Genomic DNA, 19,095 nt, shown 5'->3' with positions numbered 1-19,095 from the left:
CCCCCCTTGTAGTTGCTTAAGTGTTCGTCCAAGACTAACAAGCTGCTAACTAATCACATTTAATATACACAAAACACAATCAACACTTAACAAACCTCGAATTTACATTTATTCACACCTGTAATAGCCCGCACTTCCGAGCTGCTAACTAATCACACTTAAGATACACAAAACACAATCAACACTTAACAAACCTCGAATTTACATTTATTCACAGCGGAAACAAAACCTTTAAAAATGATCCTGGATCTGTGGTCAGGGGCCCACAACATAACAACTTGAAAATCAAATAACAGATTACGAATACTTCAAAACAAAGCATCATAACTTTAACCTCAGCCCACCATTTCATAACATAAAATCTTCTTCTTGATCAATAATCATATTCCAAGTCCTCGACATCAACCCTGCAAAATCACTAACAATGAACCCTGCCCCACCAGGACAGGTTCCAAGAACAAAATCAAAAAACTGAGTACACACACTGTCCAACCAGAAATTCATTTTAGTGGCTTAAAATATAGTTGTGCGGTTTATTACTCATCAAGTGGAACAATCCCAACTTCAAAATACTTAAAATCAAATAGTTAGAAATGTTTTTATACGACACCAGCAACCCTTAACTAGAAAGTCCGATATAGAGAGTACTCATACATATACTACAGATAGTAAGTTCCTTGCCATAAAGACAAAATTCAACAGCAGTTGAAATACATAAGCTCACCCCAAAACCTCATTTTGGTGGCTTAAGACCATTCGTACAATTCATGCTAGAATTCAGTATGCTTCACAAGTAAGGTGCTTGCTTAAAAATTTCAGGATTACTATCCTTGCACAATCGCTTAAAGTAAGAATTTTTATCATGATTATCACAACTTAGATCATTCAAAACCCTTTGGGTCTATAGCATTTAATTTACTTGGGTAAAGCGAACACGAATAGAGAGGGGCTCCTTACACAAGGAGCCGACTGTCTCTAAGCTAATGGAGGTCGTCACCCCACCGTTTAAATATTTATGCTTGCAAGCCTTAACCAGGACATGTCCCATTTTTATTATCTGCTGGACTTCACCCACCCAGCGAGGGTTCGAAAGGAGATCACCCATCCTCCAAGGGTTGTTGTTCATACCGTACCTTATTTGGTATCGGCCTTTACCCACTTGTATCCATAGTTTATTTACATAAATAGTTTAAATGCACAGTTTATCAATACCACACGTGTTTCAAAGAACACATATTTACCATGAAGAGGAAAAAAATCACCTACTATGGTGTTGCTAATCATTGCAAGACTTGGATCTTCTTTTGAAATCTTTTGTTTTACGTCAACAATTTCACATATTAGTTACGTGTAAAGATATAAGGAAATAATCAATTCTTTACTGCTTGTAAAAGTCGTATAGGCACTTAGTGTGCTCATTTAAACTTTACCAAAAGGGTTGAGTTAACGAACATTTGGAACTTTTGTCAAAATAATTACAGCAAAACACTGAACTTAAAATGAACATAACTTCTTGCTCGATACTTCGAATTAGGAATTTCCAAAACTTAACCTCAATAACTTTTAAGTCATGACTACTCAAAGGAACAATACCCGCTCCATAAATGTTGTTTACTTTCCCCATAAAACAATAACTAAATCATAATACTTATTTCCTCAATAACACAAATTTATATCTTTTAAAACTAAACTCTTGTTCTCAATTCGTATCGCATACTCAATTCCAAAGTGTATCAACGACTTAAACTTCCATCCGAAAATTAATATAAAACAAAACAATGTTGAAATGTAATTAACATATCCAAAATACCTGAACCTCAATAATCTTATTATAACACAAACTCGAATCTCAAATAATCTCACTTATCTCAAATATTCTTTTAAAGAAAGTAATATACATAAAACATATTTAAAGTCAAATGTCTCTCCGCAATCGAACCCAAAACATAATCAAATGTAAAATATGTTCCTCAAAGACTTATAAGATAATTAACTATTATCGAGACCCAATTCTAAGCTCGTACAATTAACCTGTAATATTTTACTTGGAGACTATAAGGTATCCTCTAACACGTTTTGGCAATTTCTTTCATCATAATAGTACTCTTTGTACTTGGACTACCGTCTTTAACTTATAGCATCTAAACTATAGCATTCCAAAATTCTCATGATATGAATTTTCCCCTTAAAGGTTTTCTTATTCCCAATACATGAACTCTCATTGCCAGAATATAACCTTATTACATTATCATATCACCAAGGGCGGATCCAGGATTCTAAATGAGGGGTAGCGTAATGTTATAGTAGCATAGAATACAAAAAATAGTTGAAATTTTAAGGTATAAAATCCAAAAAAATCTCTAATGTAATTTAATAGAAGGAAATTGCAATTATTCAAATCGAATTCAAAAAAAAATTTCACTACTTGAAAAAATTCATTTGGCAAGAAGCCAAAGCAATTATTCTGTTATTTAGAAAACTAAATTTTTGATGGAGATGATTTTTTTTTAGCTTGGTAGAGTTGAAGGAAGACTTGAATTAGAATGATCTTGATTAGCATTATGGAATCCTAATCAACTCAACTAGTCATTCTTTGTGCCCATTATAATTCAAGATTAGAACACGAATAAATAACGTTGCAAATCAAAATCACAACATAACATCACAAGCTGCCTAATTTTTCGAATTCACTTATCAAAAATTATCATATTAACAAATCTGTAGATCCTTACATTACATATATTCCCAAAAGTAAAACTGAGATGAGTTTAGAATTTTTTTTCATTTGGTGCTGAACTTTTGTTTAGTGTTTATTGATTTCCTACTCAAATTCTTCACTGAGACATTGTCTATGGCCATATATTGAAAGGTAGACTCAACTTTGTCTATTGATTGTCTCACTAACATCTTGCCAAACAAGCCATGTTCTCACTGCTCACCATCATATAAGCATACATCAACAACCTCTTACCTCCCCAAAATAAAATCAAAAAGAAGAAAATACTAACATGCCTTTCTCCCCTTAAGAAATTCAAATTCTCTCTACTGGAATAATCTCAAAGAACAAAAAATCAGAATCTAAACAAGAAATTTCAAAAATTTACTCAAAGAACTATCACAAAGACACAAATCACCATTACAAAAAATCCCAACCTACTAGTAACGCAAAATAATATACATTAAATTTCAATTCTTTAAATCTCAAACCTGGATGTCTGAGATGCGTTTAATTCATGTTGATATTGAAGCTCTGTGTGAGAGAAGGGCGAGGAAAGAAGGAGAGAGAAAAGCGGAAAAAGAAAGTAAAGCTTGAGAGGTGTGACAGAAGACTGCCAGGCTGGAGTAGGGTTGCACGCAAACACTAATTCTCCTTTCTTTCCTTTTTTTTTTAAAGAAAAAATTAATTTTTTTTTTTAAAAAAAACAGGGGTAGCACGTGCTACCCCTTGTTACTACGTGGCTCTGCCACTGCATATCACCTACAATTACTATGGCAAATCAAAATATCTCACTCCATATTTCCATGTTATAATTGAATATTCTATGATGAAATTTTCCATATGAACTTTAGTATTTCCCAATACTCAAACCATAATAAAGAGTCTTTCAAACTTTCAGAATTCCATATAAAAATTATATCACAAATATTTTCACAATTGTCTTGAACCTGAAAATTTAACTCAACATCCTTTATCAAAATTATTCCTTTCTTTTTCTCTGAAACTTTCAAATATAACTATAGTTTAAATCAAAAACGAGTTCATAAAGATATCGAGTTGACGTCCCAGCTTAGTTCGTAAATCGGAGTACTTGTTGTAAAACCACTTATATAGTTAGATATACTAAAGATCCTTGCTTTAATTCTCGTAGCTACACTTTCTTATAAAAGATCAACTTACTAAGCTTAAGAAATTTATTATAAATTCGGTGTGAAAACAAGTAGGTTTAATAATATCACAAATCTATGTTCTTGAAGGATTCAACTTCCTCCAATCAGTTCTCCAAAAAAAATATCACTTAGTAAAACTTATCACATATACAGCTTTCGCTCATAGCTTAAAACCAGATATGTAGTCAACAACTCTTGTAAACGCACGAATAACACTTTGAATAATTTTGTATTTATATAAAAGGCTTACTAAGCTTAGCACATGAAATCACATAAAACACGAATATAGATTCAAAGGTGGAAGGACATGTGTGTACCTTGAAACAATTCCCAATAATTCGACATTCTGGATAACCAACTATAGCTCGAACTTCATAAATTATCTCCATAGACATACTCCAACAACGACCTCAAAACAATAACAACAATCATTAATCATCCTCACAACAATTTAGATAAACAAATTGAATTACTCATACTTTCTAAGCTCTTCCATGAACTAACCACCACAACCCTTATATACAACCCATTACACTAATCCAACTCACAACATCAATTATATCTCTAATTAACATCATTCTGATTACAGAGAGTATTATCAAACAACATAATTTCTAATAATCAATTTTTATAAACTTAAGAGGCTTACTTCATATTAGAAGCTTCAATCCATAAGAAAGACAAAATATTCAATCTTTAAGTTTAACAACTCTTATCATAACTATATTTGCTAATCAATAACAAAATTGAGAACCAAGTTTATTTCTAAAATCAGAATATCAAATTCTTCAATTGCACCACAATTGAATTGGAATCAAAGGAGATGAGGAATTAAGAAAAAATTAGCTTATACCTTCATATGAAAAGGAATACCAAAATAATGGCAGCAACAAGGCAAACAAGTTAGCAGTGACAACATGAGCAAACAAAGCCAACCACGGCAGCAGCGCAACACAAAGTACATCAGCAGTGCTGAACTTGTGTAAGGCGTAACTCATAGCTCCGAACTCCGAATTGAGCGATTTTTGTGCCCAAATTCATTAGCTCAAAGTGATCTACAACTTTGATTTAGCAACAAAGAGAAAAATTGGATTTCATGTTGTAGATAATTGAGGCAACAAATTGTCGGAATAAAAACAGAGGACAGAAATGAAGGTAGCAACACCAAACTTACAAAGACCATAACTCATAGCTCCGAACTCCAAATCAAGTGATTTTTGTGCCCAAATTCATTATCTCGAAGTGATCTACAACTTTGATTCAGAAACAAAGAGAAAAATTGGATTTCATTTTGTAGATAATTGATGCAACAGATTGTCGGAATAAAAACAGAGGAGAGAGAAATGAAGGTAGGAACACCAAACTTGCAAAGACCATAACTCATAGCTACGAACTCCGAATCAAGTGATTTTTGGGTCTAAGTTCAATAACTTTTCGAGATCTACAACTTTTATGCAATAATTTTGGGAAAATTTCGACTCAAAAATGCAGAAATTGAACATGCACAGTACGGGGTATAAAATCGAAGGAGAGAGAAAATTATTGTTTTTTTTTTTTTTTGACATCCAAAAAATATACGAAAAGGAAACTACAAATAATCAAAATGGACTCCTGACTCCTGACAGGATCTAGCCAAGTCATGGGCTTGGGTGACTGCTTGCCTGTTGACTTTGAGGAGGCGACACCACTCCAATCCCCCACCCATTCCCTTAATCTCTCGGAGTAGATGGGTGACTGAGATATCCTTGGGGCCTTGGGAGTTAAGAAGATGAATGAGAGTGGCGGAGTCAGTTAGGATCAGGAGACTACGGAGCCCCTGACTGGTAGCCCAAACTAAAGCCAAATGACAAGCAAAGATTTCCGTTTGTAAGGCAGAACCTGCAACAAGTCGACGTCCCTGCATACGTCGAACCCTGGTAGTATTATTAACTGCAACCCAAGCACTAGCTCCCATTTGTGATTCAGCATCCCAGGAGCCATCAATGTAAAAGGTGTGTCGTGGGGCGCCTATCGCCATTTGACCCAGATCAGAAATCAAAAAGCCCGGAGTTAAATTCACTTGATCCCCCATGCATCCATGATGGAGAAGCCGTGGACTCGTGATAATGCTTTTTTGCTCCATTCCTAAGGTGAGTTGCGCATGTAGTCCCTCTAAGGTAGCTCGAATATTGCGAAACACTTGATGATTCCTAACAATCCAGATAGCCCAAAGAAGGCCAATAAACCTCATCAAACTAGGGCTAGAGAGCCCTTCCTTCTCCCGAAAATCCAAAACCTGGTGCAAGAGCCAGTCCTTAAACGAGCCAGGCAGAGCCGCACTCAGAATGTGGCCGCCCATATGGAGATCCCAGACCTCCAAGGCCAGAGGGCACCTACAGAAGAGATGGCCTAGGGTTTCGTCCTCATATAAGCAAATGGGACAAAGACCATCCCCTCCAATCCCCCTGCGCAGTAAGTTAGAGTTTGTGGCAAGACTGTTATGCCATAATTTCCAAATGAACAGTTTCCATTTAGGCATGATGTTCAAACTCCAGAGAGTGGTGAAAAACCGTTTCTGCTCTGGAGAAGTCATGCTGCAGATATCATTTTGCTGTTGCTGACAAATAAAAGCATACCCGGTTTTTGTAGAGTAAGCCCCGGACTTAGTCAACGGCCAGTATAGGCTATCCGGTGGTGACGAGTGAGTAGGAAGTTCCATGGTGAGTATTCGCCGAGCACTCACCGGCATAAAAAACCGGTGGATCTTTAAAGTATTCCACCCACCTCCATCCCCAACAATGAAGTCCTGAACACGTAATGTTGCTGCAAGGCGCAGATTAATATCGTCGCGTAAGAGCGGCACGTGATCATGGAGCCATTGATCCTTGAGAACCCTGACTGACCTACCGTCTCCAATTTTCCATATACAAGAGTTAGAGAGCATCAAAGTTGCTCGGCGGAGGCCTCGCACTCCCCAAGAGTGAGGCCCGGAGGAAGCGGCGGAGATGGTACCATTTGACATGGATCCGATTTTTAGTACCCTAGAAGCTAGCAATTGCGGATTGTGATGGAGGCGCCAAACCCTCTTCATTAGCAAGGCGTCATTAAAAAACCCAATATTTCGAAGGCCCAGCCCGCCCTGCCCTCGTGTCATTTGCAACACTTCTTTCCTACGCCAAAGGATACCTTTTGTTTGCGTATTAGCCCAAAAAAACCTAATCAAAATACCATCAATCTTATTCACAATGCTTGCCGGCAACTGAAAGATACTCATGTGATGAATTAAAGTAGCAACCAAGATAGTGTTAATGATGATCATTTTAGCCGGTTGTGAAAGGTGTCGGTGCTGCCAGCCGGAAATTTTATTGGAAATTGTGTCTACTAGCGGTCCAAAATGCTGGGTCTTCGGCCCCTGAATGTCGATTGACACACCCAGATATGTGCCAATGGAAGCTTTAGCATCAATGCAGAGTAGTTGTTTTAGCTCTGATTTGACCAATGGAGGGACATTAGGGCTAAACTTCACAAAAGATTTTTGTAGGTTTATCATTTGCCCAGAAATGTTGTAGAAACGATCAATTAGGGTTTTAAGACGAGTACCGGCATCAGGAGTAGCCTTGAAAAAGAACATGGCGTCATCTGCAAAAAACAAATGGGAAATAACTGGCCCCCCTCGCCGAGAAGAAAGACCTTGAAACTGGCGGGAATCCACTGCTAAAGAAATCATTCTGGAAAAAATATCCATACAGAAGAGAAACAAATATGGCGAGAGCGGATCTCCCTGGCGAAGCCCACAGTTAGGCTGAAAGGAATCGAAAGTAACCCCATTTATCATGATGCGATACGTAACAGTAGTGATACATTGGTGAATGAGGTGGACCCAGTGGTCGGGGAAACCATAAGCCTTCAAAGCTTTTAAAATGAAAACCCAGCTTACCCTATCATAAGCTTTGTTCATATCCAGTTTGAGGCCAGCAAGGTGACGAGAGCCTGTTCGTTGCTTATTTATAACATGGAGAAGTTCATGTGAAATAAGAATGTTATCCCCCATTTGCCGCCCAGGGACAAAAGCATTCTGGAAATCATCTATAAGTTGCGGCAGTGTTGGTTTCATCCGATTAACCAGGCATTTAGCAGCACATTTATAAACAACATTACATAAGCTAATGGGACGTAAATGGTTTACCTCCTCCGGCGCTGCAATTTTTGGAATGAGAACTAACAATGACTGGTTCCATTCTTTAAGTAGATGACCCGTTGTGAGAAATGTCAAAACCGCCTGAACAACTTGCTCGCCAACTGTCTTCCAGTGGAGTTTAAAAAATTCCGAGGGAAACCCATCCAATCCCGGCGATTTGTTATTCGCCAAATCAAAAAGGGCCTCCTGAATTTCAGTTGCAGTAAACGGCCGAAGTAAAGCCGACGCCTCCAAAAAGCCCAAAGAAGGAAGATGCAATTCCCGAAGAGATAGGTCTATGGAATCAGAAGCGTCATCCGGACTGTTGGTCTCCCTCTGAGTGCCTGAATAAAGGTTTTGAAAATGGTCAACAACTAAAGTTTGTATGGCGTCCGGGGTATCCACCCAATTACCATTAGCATCCCGGAGCATGTAGAGAGCATTATGGGTTTGGCGTTGTTTAAGTCGATTGAACAACAATTTCGAAGGCACCTCTCCCGATTGAATATGTTTTTCGCGGACTCGTTGTTGCCAATAAATAGCAGCAAGGCCCGCTGCGTCCATGAGATGTTGACGAGTAGTCTGAACCATGCATCCCTGAGATACGGTAGCAATATCCTGCCCGGCCCTATCCTTGGGGTTTTCATTTTAAAAGCTTGAGGAACAAACACTTGGGTAGTTAAACTATCATAAGCTATCAGTTGATCTATGGGAAAATATACTTTGGCACCTGATTGAGAAGTTATGAAGAAGAGAGAGTGATGCTTTAGCATCTAGAGTAGATGACATGAGTGAGGAGAGATAAATTGTAACTAAAAATAGGTTTCTCTTTATTTCAAAGCTTAAAATCCTCAACTCAATATCTCTATTATATAAAATTCATACTAGCTTATTTGTGCTTGGAACTTACTTTAGACGATAAATAATAATTCTCAAAGTAATTTCTTTACTAATATGAACATAGCTAACTTTGACTAAAACGTGTCTGAAAATATCAACTATTATACTTATCAAATCTAATTTATAAAGTCGTTATTAACCCTGTTTAAAATATACTCCCTCCATTTCCTAAAGATCTTCCTTTTTTCCGTTTAAGTGCGTTTCCAAAAGATCTTTCCTCTTTTACTTTATTCCTTATTTGGAATTTTTTTTCCCTTTTTACCCTCTCATGTCCCTATCATATGGTCCACCAGGCCCGGCCCTGAGCCTTGTTTGGAGGGGCAATGGCCCAGGGCCCAAACCTAAAAGGGGCCCAATCGTAGAAAAAAATTGGAAGAAAGAGAAATTAGTGCTACTGCTGTCAAACACAATTACCCAGACAAACAAAATCCTTCTTCATAATTTCAAAAAAAAAAGGACGCTTCTTCATCTTCTTCACTCTTCAGTTATTCTCTCTCCTTCCAAGACCCAAATTTAATCTCCATAATTTTCTCTAACCACCATTAAAATCATGGAAAATTTTCATATTTTTCAAAATGTAGCAACTGGATTTTTTTTTTCTACAATTTAAAAAGGGAAAAATTGCATTTGTATAATGCATTACTCATAAATTTCGAAATTAAGATTTTTTTTTCGGGAATTCTTCATCTCCTACCCACTATATGCCCAAAACAATTCAGTTAACAAAAATCTAATCTTTAATTCAACGATTTTCCTTTTTTTCTCCTTGAAATTCTTGCAAATTTCCCATATTAGTCAAAAATATGTTCTTCCCCATTTATAAACTTCAAATTGAAGAAGAAAAACTTAACTAAAATAGCTCGGTTTGTTAATGGAATATGCAGTCACAAGCAACAATACTTATGGGTTTGTAATTCTAATCTTCTTCTTTCCTGTATGCTAGCTTTTATCTATTATTCTGAACTTTATTTCCTAATAATTTGAGATTCAGATTTTTGGTGTTGGGATGATAGAAGAAATAAGCTTTTTTTTTTTTTTAAATTATAGTTTTTGGATTTCTTACTGAATTAGTGGCCTGGATTTTGTTGTAATGTTGTTGACAAAGGAGTTTCGTACAACTTGCCTAATTGTAAAGCTTATAAATAAAAAACTAAGCAATTGTAAGGACTTGTTTAGTTTAGTTTTAGTTAGATTATCTTGATTTTGTGTAGTTCATGATTGTTCTATTGGATCAGTCTTATGGTTGTTGAATTTGCTAAATAAGTTCTTTCTCCATCTCCACCCTTTGAGATCACTAGATGCTATGTGGTATAGTGACTGTAGTTTGATATCTCATATTCTATTTAGCATATCTAAAAAAAAAAATTGCTATCAGCATCGAATTTTTTTTGCCAGCATACATTTCATAGTTGTGTGCCCTCCATTTTACCATGGTTTTCCTTATTTCTTCCCTCATGCGATTGCAATGTTTTTTTTTCTTAATTTAATGAAAACTTTTCATTAAAAAAAATTTTATTGAGTAATTTTTTTAATCTCTTATGCGTTAAGGGCCCATTTTTTAAATTTCGCCCTGGGCCCAATAATATTCAGGAACGGCCCTGTGGTCCACCATTACATTATTAATTCAATTTCACTCCCTTTCTCTCTCCTACTTTAACCCTTTTTTATTTGTTTATTTATCTTAACCCCTTTCTCTCTCCTACTTTACCCACCCCACACCCCACACCCCACACAACTTGATTCTCATTGATATCTGTAGTAACAGTAACAGGGAAGATCTTTAGGAAACAAAAGTAGTAGGCTATTACAGTTAAGGTCTTGGATCTTATCAAACACATTACTCATGGGATCGACCGCTACTTCTTCTAATTGCAAGTTAGTAGTTTTAGGGTATTAATTTTCATGCGCTTCGACAACTCACCAAATTTTGGTGCCATTGCCAAGGAATAAGATTATTTATTTTCTAATTTAGGAATTTGTTACTTTGTTTGTTTGAGTTTTGCAGGTGTAAAAAATATAGATTTGTTACTTGAAGAAGAAAAGGAACTTGTTGCTATGGTGCAAAACCTTAATACTCAAAAGAATGAAGTTGAAGCTGGTTATTCTATTCTCTTAGGGCCTATTCTTCCTAGCTTATTTTCAGTTTAGTTCAGTTTAGTTTAGCTCAGCTCAATTCAGCTTAGCTTAGTTCAGCTCAGCTCAGTTCAGTTTAATTCAGCTCAGTTCAGTTCAGCTCCATTCTTTTATATCCATTTTTGTTAAATATTATTATTATGTTGGTCTAATTTATTTTACTAATTACTCTTATTATTATTATTATTATTATTATTTATTTTTATGTCATTATTATTGAGTATTATTATTATTGTTATTATTATTATTTCTATATATTATTTTGTTTATTATAGCTTTACTCATTATCATTACTATTTTTATTAGGAGGAACATGGTTTAGGTCAAAAGCACAAATAAACCCACGTTTTTTAGCCCATAAACCAATTAAATCGCGTCAAAATGGTTTATGATGCAATTTTGCGCGGTCCGAACCATTCATTATTTTTATTACTAAATATTATTATATTATCAAATCTATTTATTAAAATAGTAATATTAATTTACTTCTTAGATATTATTGTTATTATATAATCATCAAGTATTAATATATTAAAATAATATAAAATAATAATGATTTATTATCATTATTATCATTAATTATTATTATTACTATTGTTAATTAATAATTATTAATATGATTTATTTATAACTATTATTTAAAAATATCCAAAATACTATTATTCTTTATTATTACTTATCACTATAATTATTTTTAATATTCATATTATTATTGTTTAAATATTATTTATATATTTATATATTCAATTTAATTCAGTTTAGTTTAATTCAATTCAATTTAATTCAGTTCAATTCAATTCAGTTCAGTTCAGTTCAATTCAGCTCAGTTTAGTTCAGCAGTTTTATGCCAAAGAGAACAGGCCCTTAAACATATTTCCAAGACTCACATAGTCACATAGATTCAAGAGCTTAAGGAAGTTGAGGAGATACAAAAAGGAAATTTTTCGGGAGTTCCTTTAAAAACTTATTCCGGTGAGGAAAATTTTGATTCTGGAAGATCTTATCATTAGTAAGATTATGATTCATCTTATGCATGCTCATATGGTTTTTCATCATCTATATATTCTTATGATTGTCCACAAAATATTTTATGTGATTTTAATTCCTCCTATGTTCTTGATTCTATGCCTAACGAATGTAATAGTGCTTCCTTAATCGATTTTATGGACCAATTTCAAAGGCAGAAATATGTATGTATTGATGCCTTAGAAAACATGGTTGACCAATTAGGGCCTGTTCTCTTCGGCATAAAACAACTGAACTGAACTGAACTGAACTGAACTGAACTGAATTGAATTGAATTGAATTGAATTAAATTAAACTGAATGTAATAAATATATAAATAATATTTTAAACAAGAATAATATGAATAAAAATCATAATTATAATGATAAGTAATAATAATGAATAATAATAATAATAATAATAATAATAATAGTATTTTGGATATTTTTAAATGATAGTTATAAATAAATAATATTAATAATCATAAATTATTAATAATAATAATTAATGATAATAATGATAATTAATAATAATTATTAATAATTATTTTATATTATTTGTATTAATATATTAATACTTGATGATGATATATAATAACAATAATATCTAAGAAGTAAATTAATATTACTATTTTAATAATTAGATTTAATAATATAAAAATATTTAGTAATAAAAATAATGATTGGGTTGGACCGCAAAAAGTACATCATAAACTGTCTTGACGCGATTTGATTGGTTTATGGGCTAAAAAAAGTGGGTTTATTTGTGCTTTGACCTAAATCATGTTCCTCCTAATAATAATAGTAATAATAATGAGTAAATCTATAATAAACAAAATAATATATAGAAACAACAACAACAACAACAACAACAATAATAATAATAATAATAATAATAATAATAATAATAATAATAATAATAATACTTAATAGTAATGATATATATTTAAATAATAATAATAATAATAATTAATGATAATAATGATAATAATAATAATAATAATAATAATAATAATAATAATAATAATAATAATAATAATAATATTTAACAAAATGGTTGTAAAAGAATGGAGCTGAACTGAACTAAACTGAACTGAACTGATCTGAACTGAACTGAACTAAACTGAAGAGAGCTGAACTGAACTGAACTAAACTGAACTGAACTGAACTAAACTGAACTGAACTGAAGAGAGCTGAACTGAACTGAACTGAACTGAAATGAAAATAAGCTGGGGAGAACAGGCCCTTATTAGGGGTGTTCATAGATATCTGATTCTGTTGGTTCGATTTTTTCGGATATCCAATCCAATTTTTAGTTTTCATATATTTCGGATCGGATATCCGAAAATTTACAGATCAAATACAAATCGAAAATTTTCATTTTCGAAAATCAAAGAACATCCGAAACATGGAACTTTTGCAGATTTTTTCGGATATACGATCCGAAATGTGTGTTTTCAAGGGCGGATACCCAAAATATCTGTTGATCCAATCCTATCCAAAACATGTGTTATGAACTTTTCCTTTTAAATTTTTTTTTTAGTTTTTGGATATCCGACCCGTCCTGAAATTTCAAATCGCAGTTTTCCCGATCCGAAATTTTTGGATCAGATCAGATATACAAAATGAATACTCCTACCAATCATCTTCAATAGTAAATGACTTAGTGATAGGTGCGCAATATAATATATTTATGTTCCCTAATTTTATTATTATATCCATGATTTTATAATTATTTGGTGTATTTTATATACTTTTGTTAATTTTAGATATAATACCTTATTGTTTTAATTTCATTATTAATTGCACTCTACTACTTTACTTTTGTCTAATGAGGTACATTGGTCCAAGAGGTGAGCCAAAGAAGACAAGTCCAAATTAATCTTAGTTCAAAATTCAGCCCAAAAATTGAAAGCAAAAGAAAGAACAAACAAAAAGAGGAACATAATGGACAGGTGTAGCCGCGTGCAACACGCTGTCAGTCCATCGGCTCTTTTTCAAATGGTCATATTTCACTCATTTTTTATCGGAATCAAGCTTTTGACCATGCGTTGGAAAGTTATAGAGCCAAATTTTCATCTCCAACTTGAATCTTCCAAAAAATATTTAGTGTGCTATGAGATATGGCCTTTTGAAGTTGACTCTTATGCACAAGCACTTATAACAAATGGAGTTACTCTTATGAACAGATGAAGTTACTCTTATTACCAAATGGAATTACTTGTATGAGTATATGGTTACTTTTAACAATAAAAGGGTGTCACTCCTATAAAGAAATGTGGTTACTTTTATAAGCAAATATGGTTACTTTTGTGAACCTTTGTGGTTATTCGTATTATTAAATGAGGTTACTCGTATGATATTTTGAAGTTACTTGTATAAATGAATGAGGTTACTAGTTTGAATTAATTGGGTTACTCATAAGATTAAATGAGGTTACTCATAGATTAAATGACATTACAAGTATGAATGAATTGGGTTACTCATATGATAAAATGGAGCTACTCAAATAATAAAATGGGGTTACTTTTGTGAATAATTGGGGTTACTTGATCAATAGGGTGATCATATGATTAAATAAGGTTAATATTGTGAGCTAATAAGGTCACTCATATGAAAAAAAGAAGTTATTTTTATGAACAAATGAGGTTACTCGTTTGAATAAGTGAGGTTACTAATCAGTTTACTTTTATGAATGAATGAGGTTACTCGTTTGAATAAATGCGGTTACTTTTGTGAACCTTTGGGGTTACTCGAATGATTCAAAAGGTTACTCGTATGATTTATTGAAGTTACTTGTATAAATAAATGAGGTTACAAGTTTGAATTAATTGGGTTACTCATAAGATTAAATGAGGTTACTCATAGATTAAATGACATTACTAGTATAAATTAATTGGGTTACTCATATGATAAAATGAGGTTACTCAAATAATAAAATGGGGTTACTTTTGTGAATAATTGGGTTAGTTGATCAAATAGGGTCATCATATGATTAATTAAGGTTAATATTATGAACTAATGAGGATGTTACTTTTGTGAACAAATGAGGTTACTCATTTGAATAAATGAGGTTACTAATCAGTTTACTATATGAATGAATGAAGTACTCGTTTGGATGAATGTGGTTACTTTTGTGAACCTTTGGAGTTACTTGTATAATTAAACGAGGTTACTCGTACGATTTATTGAAGCTACTTGTATAAATGAATGAGGTTACTAGTATGAATTAATTTGGTTACTCATAAGATTAAATGAGGTTACTCATAGATTAAATTACATTAGTAGTATGAATTAATTGGGTTACTCATATGATAAAAATGGGGTTACTCAAATAATAAAATGGGGTTACTTTTGTGAACAATTGGGGTTACTTGATCACATAAGGTCATCATATGATTAAATAAGGTTAATATTGTGACCTAGTAAGGTTACTCGTATGAAAAAAACGAAGTTACTTTTGTAAACAAATGAGGCTACTCATTTGAATAAATGAGGTTACTAATCAGTATACTATTATGAATGAATGAGGTTACTCGTTTGAATAAATGCAGTTATGTTTGTGAACCTTTAGGGTTACTCGTATGATTAAATGAGGTTACTCGTAGGATTTATTGAAGTTATTTGTATAAATGAATGAGGTTACTTGTATGAATTAATTGGGTTACGCATAAGATTAAATGAGGTTACTCATAAATTAAATGACATTACTAATATGAATTACTTGGGCTACTCATATGATAAAAATAGGGTTACTCATATAATAAAATGGGATTACTTTTGTGAGGAAGATGGATAAGTAACCCCATTTTATTATATGAGTAACCCCATTTTTATCATATGAGTAACCCAATTAATTCATACTAGTAATGCCATTTAATCTATGAGTAACCTCGTTTAATCTTATGAGTAACCCAATAAATTCATACTAGTAAACTCGTTTATTTATACAAGTAACCTCAATAAATCGTACGAGTAACCTCATTTAATCATACGAGTAACCTCAAAGGTTTACAAAAGTAATCGCATTTGCTTATAAGTGTAACCACATTTTTTTTAGGAATGACACTCTTTTATCATTAATAGTAACCACATACTCATACAAGTAACTCCATTTGGTCATACGAGTAACTACATCTGTTCATAAGAGTAACTTCATTTATTTATAAGTGTTTGTGCATGAAGGTCAAATTCAAAAGATTATATCTCACATAACACTTAATATTTCGGGAGATTCAATTTGGAGATGAAAATTTGGCTCGATAGCTTTCGAACGCATGGTCAAAAGCTCGATTCCGATGAGAAACAAGTGAGATATGACCATTTGAAAATGATATGATAGACTGACAGCGTGTCGCGCACGCGGCCACACCTGTAACTTCCTGTGTGGCCGGCCGCATATAAGAATTTGTGTGATGGAGAAGGAAGAGGAAAAGAAAATGAAAAGGCACGAAAAGAACAACATATGCAAAGCTTCTTCCTCACAAGTTATGCATCATTCATCAAATCACCGAGTTCAATGCCAAGCATAAAAACAAGTTGCAATTTAATCCTCCAATCAGAAGAAAAGGTTGGAAATGGCGCTGCAAAGAGGTAGTAAGAAAAAGCAAGAAAGTCGGTTTTTAGGGTTGAAAACTTGGAGGCCAATTCTTCACCTAATTGGTTCGAAAATCTCCTCTATGGTGGCAAAAATAGGTATAAATATCCAATTGAGGGCTATGAAAATGGTATGCAAGCAATTCCCAAAAATTACTGTGAGAAAAATTAGAGAAATTTGAGTGAGAACTTCGAACCATTTTTTGGGGGCGTGAGTTCGACAAGAAGACAACCTCTGGTTGGAGTACTAGCACACAATTAAGGAGGGTGAGATTTAAGCTTGGACGTATGTGTGAAATATGAAATTCAAGTGTGTATCTCCGCACCAATTTCATAAGTTCTTCTCTCTTTCTCTTGTACTTTCAAATCGGTTTTGATATCTCTCGAGTATAATTTTGAATTCATATTTAATTTGAGTTTAAGTGGTTTGGATTGTATTGTTGAATTTTACTTGTACTTCAGATTATTTGATTATATACTCAAGTTATGTTAGTTTATCATTTTCAGATTCAATTTTATGCCTAATTTACTATCTTATTATGTATAAAGTCAAAATCTTTGCTAGTTATATGGTTTAGCCTAGGCTATATTATATAACGACAGTAGCAACTAGTTTAATCTAATACGCATGCAAAGATCAAACCAGACCATATGAGGAAAAAGTAAGTTCAGATCAGAAAAATAAGTTTAGATCAAATCAGTTGCAATAAGGTGAACTAAACATAAACTAAATATCACTTGGTCCAATCACTAGTAGTTAAGACTTTAGTAAATAAATTTGAAGTCATGTGCAAAAATTCTATACTATGCAATATCTAATTTTTTTATTATATGTGGATCGTTTGGAGTAAAACGACCTTAGGCAACATAGTAGCGTTCCTTGTCTAAGAACGCCTTTTATTATACAATTTTTCACCAATTACCCCCGAGTTTTCAGAAAATTCACCAAGCACCCTCGCACTTTTCAAAATTCACCAGGTTCCCACGAGTTTCATGGTAATACATCAAAACACCTTTATAGTCATTAACCCTACTTTTCTTATAAAAACCCTAATTAACCTCTCTTTCTCTCCCTAATCCCTAACATAGTGGTACTTGTTTTGATGGACTTACCGAAATTAGTGTCATTTAAGGGATATCGGTGGCGTTTGTTTTCGCAAACAAAGTCGTTCCGGCGGTGAAATCGACCGTTTAATATCGCCTTAGGAAGCGTGCCTAGGATATCATCGTATTGGTCCTTGTTTCGATGGGCTCTTGAAATTCATGTTCTTTCAAGGTAGTTGGTGGTGTCCGTTTTTTTTTTCAAAAAAAGTCGTCTTAGCAGTGAAATCGATCGTTTAATATCGCCTCGATAAGCGTGTCCAAAATACCGATTTATTGGTACTCGTTTTGATGAGCTTCATAAAATTGTGTTCTTCTAGGGATGTTGGTAGAGTCCGTTTTTAAAAACAAAGTTGTTTGGCGGTGAAATATAGGGTTTAGTGGTGGGGGAGGGGTTAGGGACAGAGAGAGTGGTTAATTAGGGTTAAAAAATAGGATCAATGACTAACGGAGTTGACCTTTAGTCATTAAGGGTATTTTGATTTATTACCATGAAACTTGGGGGTAACTAGAGAGTTTTGAAAAGTGCGAGAGTACCTAGTGAATTTTTCTAAAAACTCGGGGGTATTTTGTGAAAAAATTGTGTAATATACTAGTATAGATAACCGAACACAATTAAGATTAAGAGATATGAGACTCTTAAGCATGATAAGATTCTACCTTTATATCACATGCCTAAAACAATTAAAGAACTTAAAGAAAACCTAAGCTCAAACCAGGTAGATCCTCTTTTAAGTGGAAAGTAAAACCATAAAAGGAAAATTGATTGAAGAAACTAATGAAAACATTAAAGAAAGTCCAAGGAAATTAAAGAATTTCCAAAAAAAAATCTTCAAGAATCATTAAAGAAAGGGGAGATGCTTTCATTTTAGTCTTCATTCACGCATCACGAAGTGTGCGACTAAATCTTTTCGCTAGATTTGACTAATTAGTTACTGCATTTAACCAACAACTGAGAGGGTAGTTGTTGGTAACATCTTGCACATGCTTAACTAATTGGTATGATATTAAGGGCCTGTTCTCCCCAGCTTATTTTCAATTCAGTTTAATTCAGTTCAATTCAGTTCAGTTCAATTCAGTTCAGTTCAGTTCAGATCAGATCAGTTCAGTTCAGACCAGTTCAGTTTAGTTCAGCTCTTGATAATACTTTTACTCTCACATATCACTATTCATTTCAGTTCAATTCAATTCAGTTCAGTTCAATTCAGTTCAAATCAGTTCAGTTCAGGATCAGTTTAGTTCATATCAGTTCAGTTCAGCTGTTTTATGCCGAAGAGAACATGCCCTAAGTTTAATATAATACCATCTAACCAAAGA

At 33.6% G+C, this 19,095-nt stretch overlaps 1 long non-coding RNA gene across 2 annotated transcripts; it reads right to left on the bottom strand.

The window, feature by feature from the left end:
• Positions 1-324: 324 nt before the first annotated feature.
• LOC130592157 (uncharacterized) lies at positions 325-5,806 on the bottom strand. 2 transcript variants are annotated; one of them, XR_008970369.1, is made up of 4 exons: positions 5,063-5,806; positions 4,742-4,949; positions 4,206-4,297; positions 325-431 (listed from the first exon to the last, which is right to left on the bottom strand). It is a non-coding gene; the product is annotated as an uncharacterized LOC130592157 (long non-coding RNA). The 2 variants fall into 2 exon arrangements; XR_008970368.1 differs by having other exon boundaries at positions 4,742-5,803.
• Between the last annotated feature and the right edge of the window lie 13,289 nt (positions 5,807-19,095).

This window comes from Beta vulgaris, chromosome 1, assembly GCF_026745355.1.
Source record: "Beta vulgaris subsp. vulgaris cultivar EL10 chromosome 1, EL10.2, whole genome shotgun sequence".
In the NCBI taxonomy this organism is placed as follows: Eukaryota; Viridiplantae; Streptophyta; class Magnoliopsida; order Caryophyllales; family Amaranthaceae; genus Beta; species Beta vulgaris.
The sequence above is the reverse complement of the archived record's forward strand: the minus strand, read 5'-3'. Positions and strand labels throughout refer to the sequence as shown.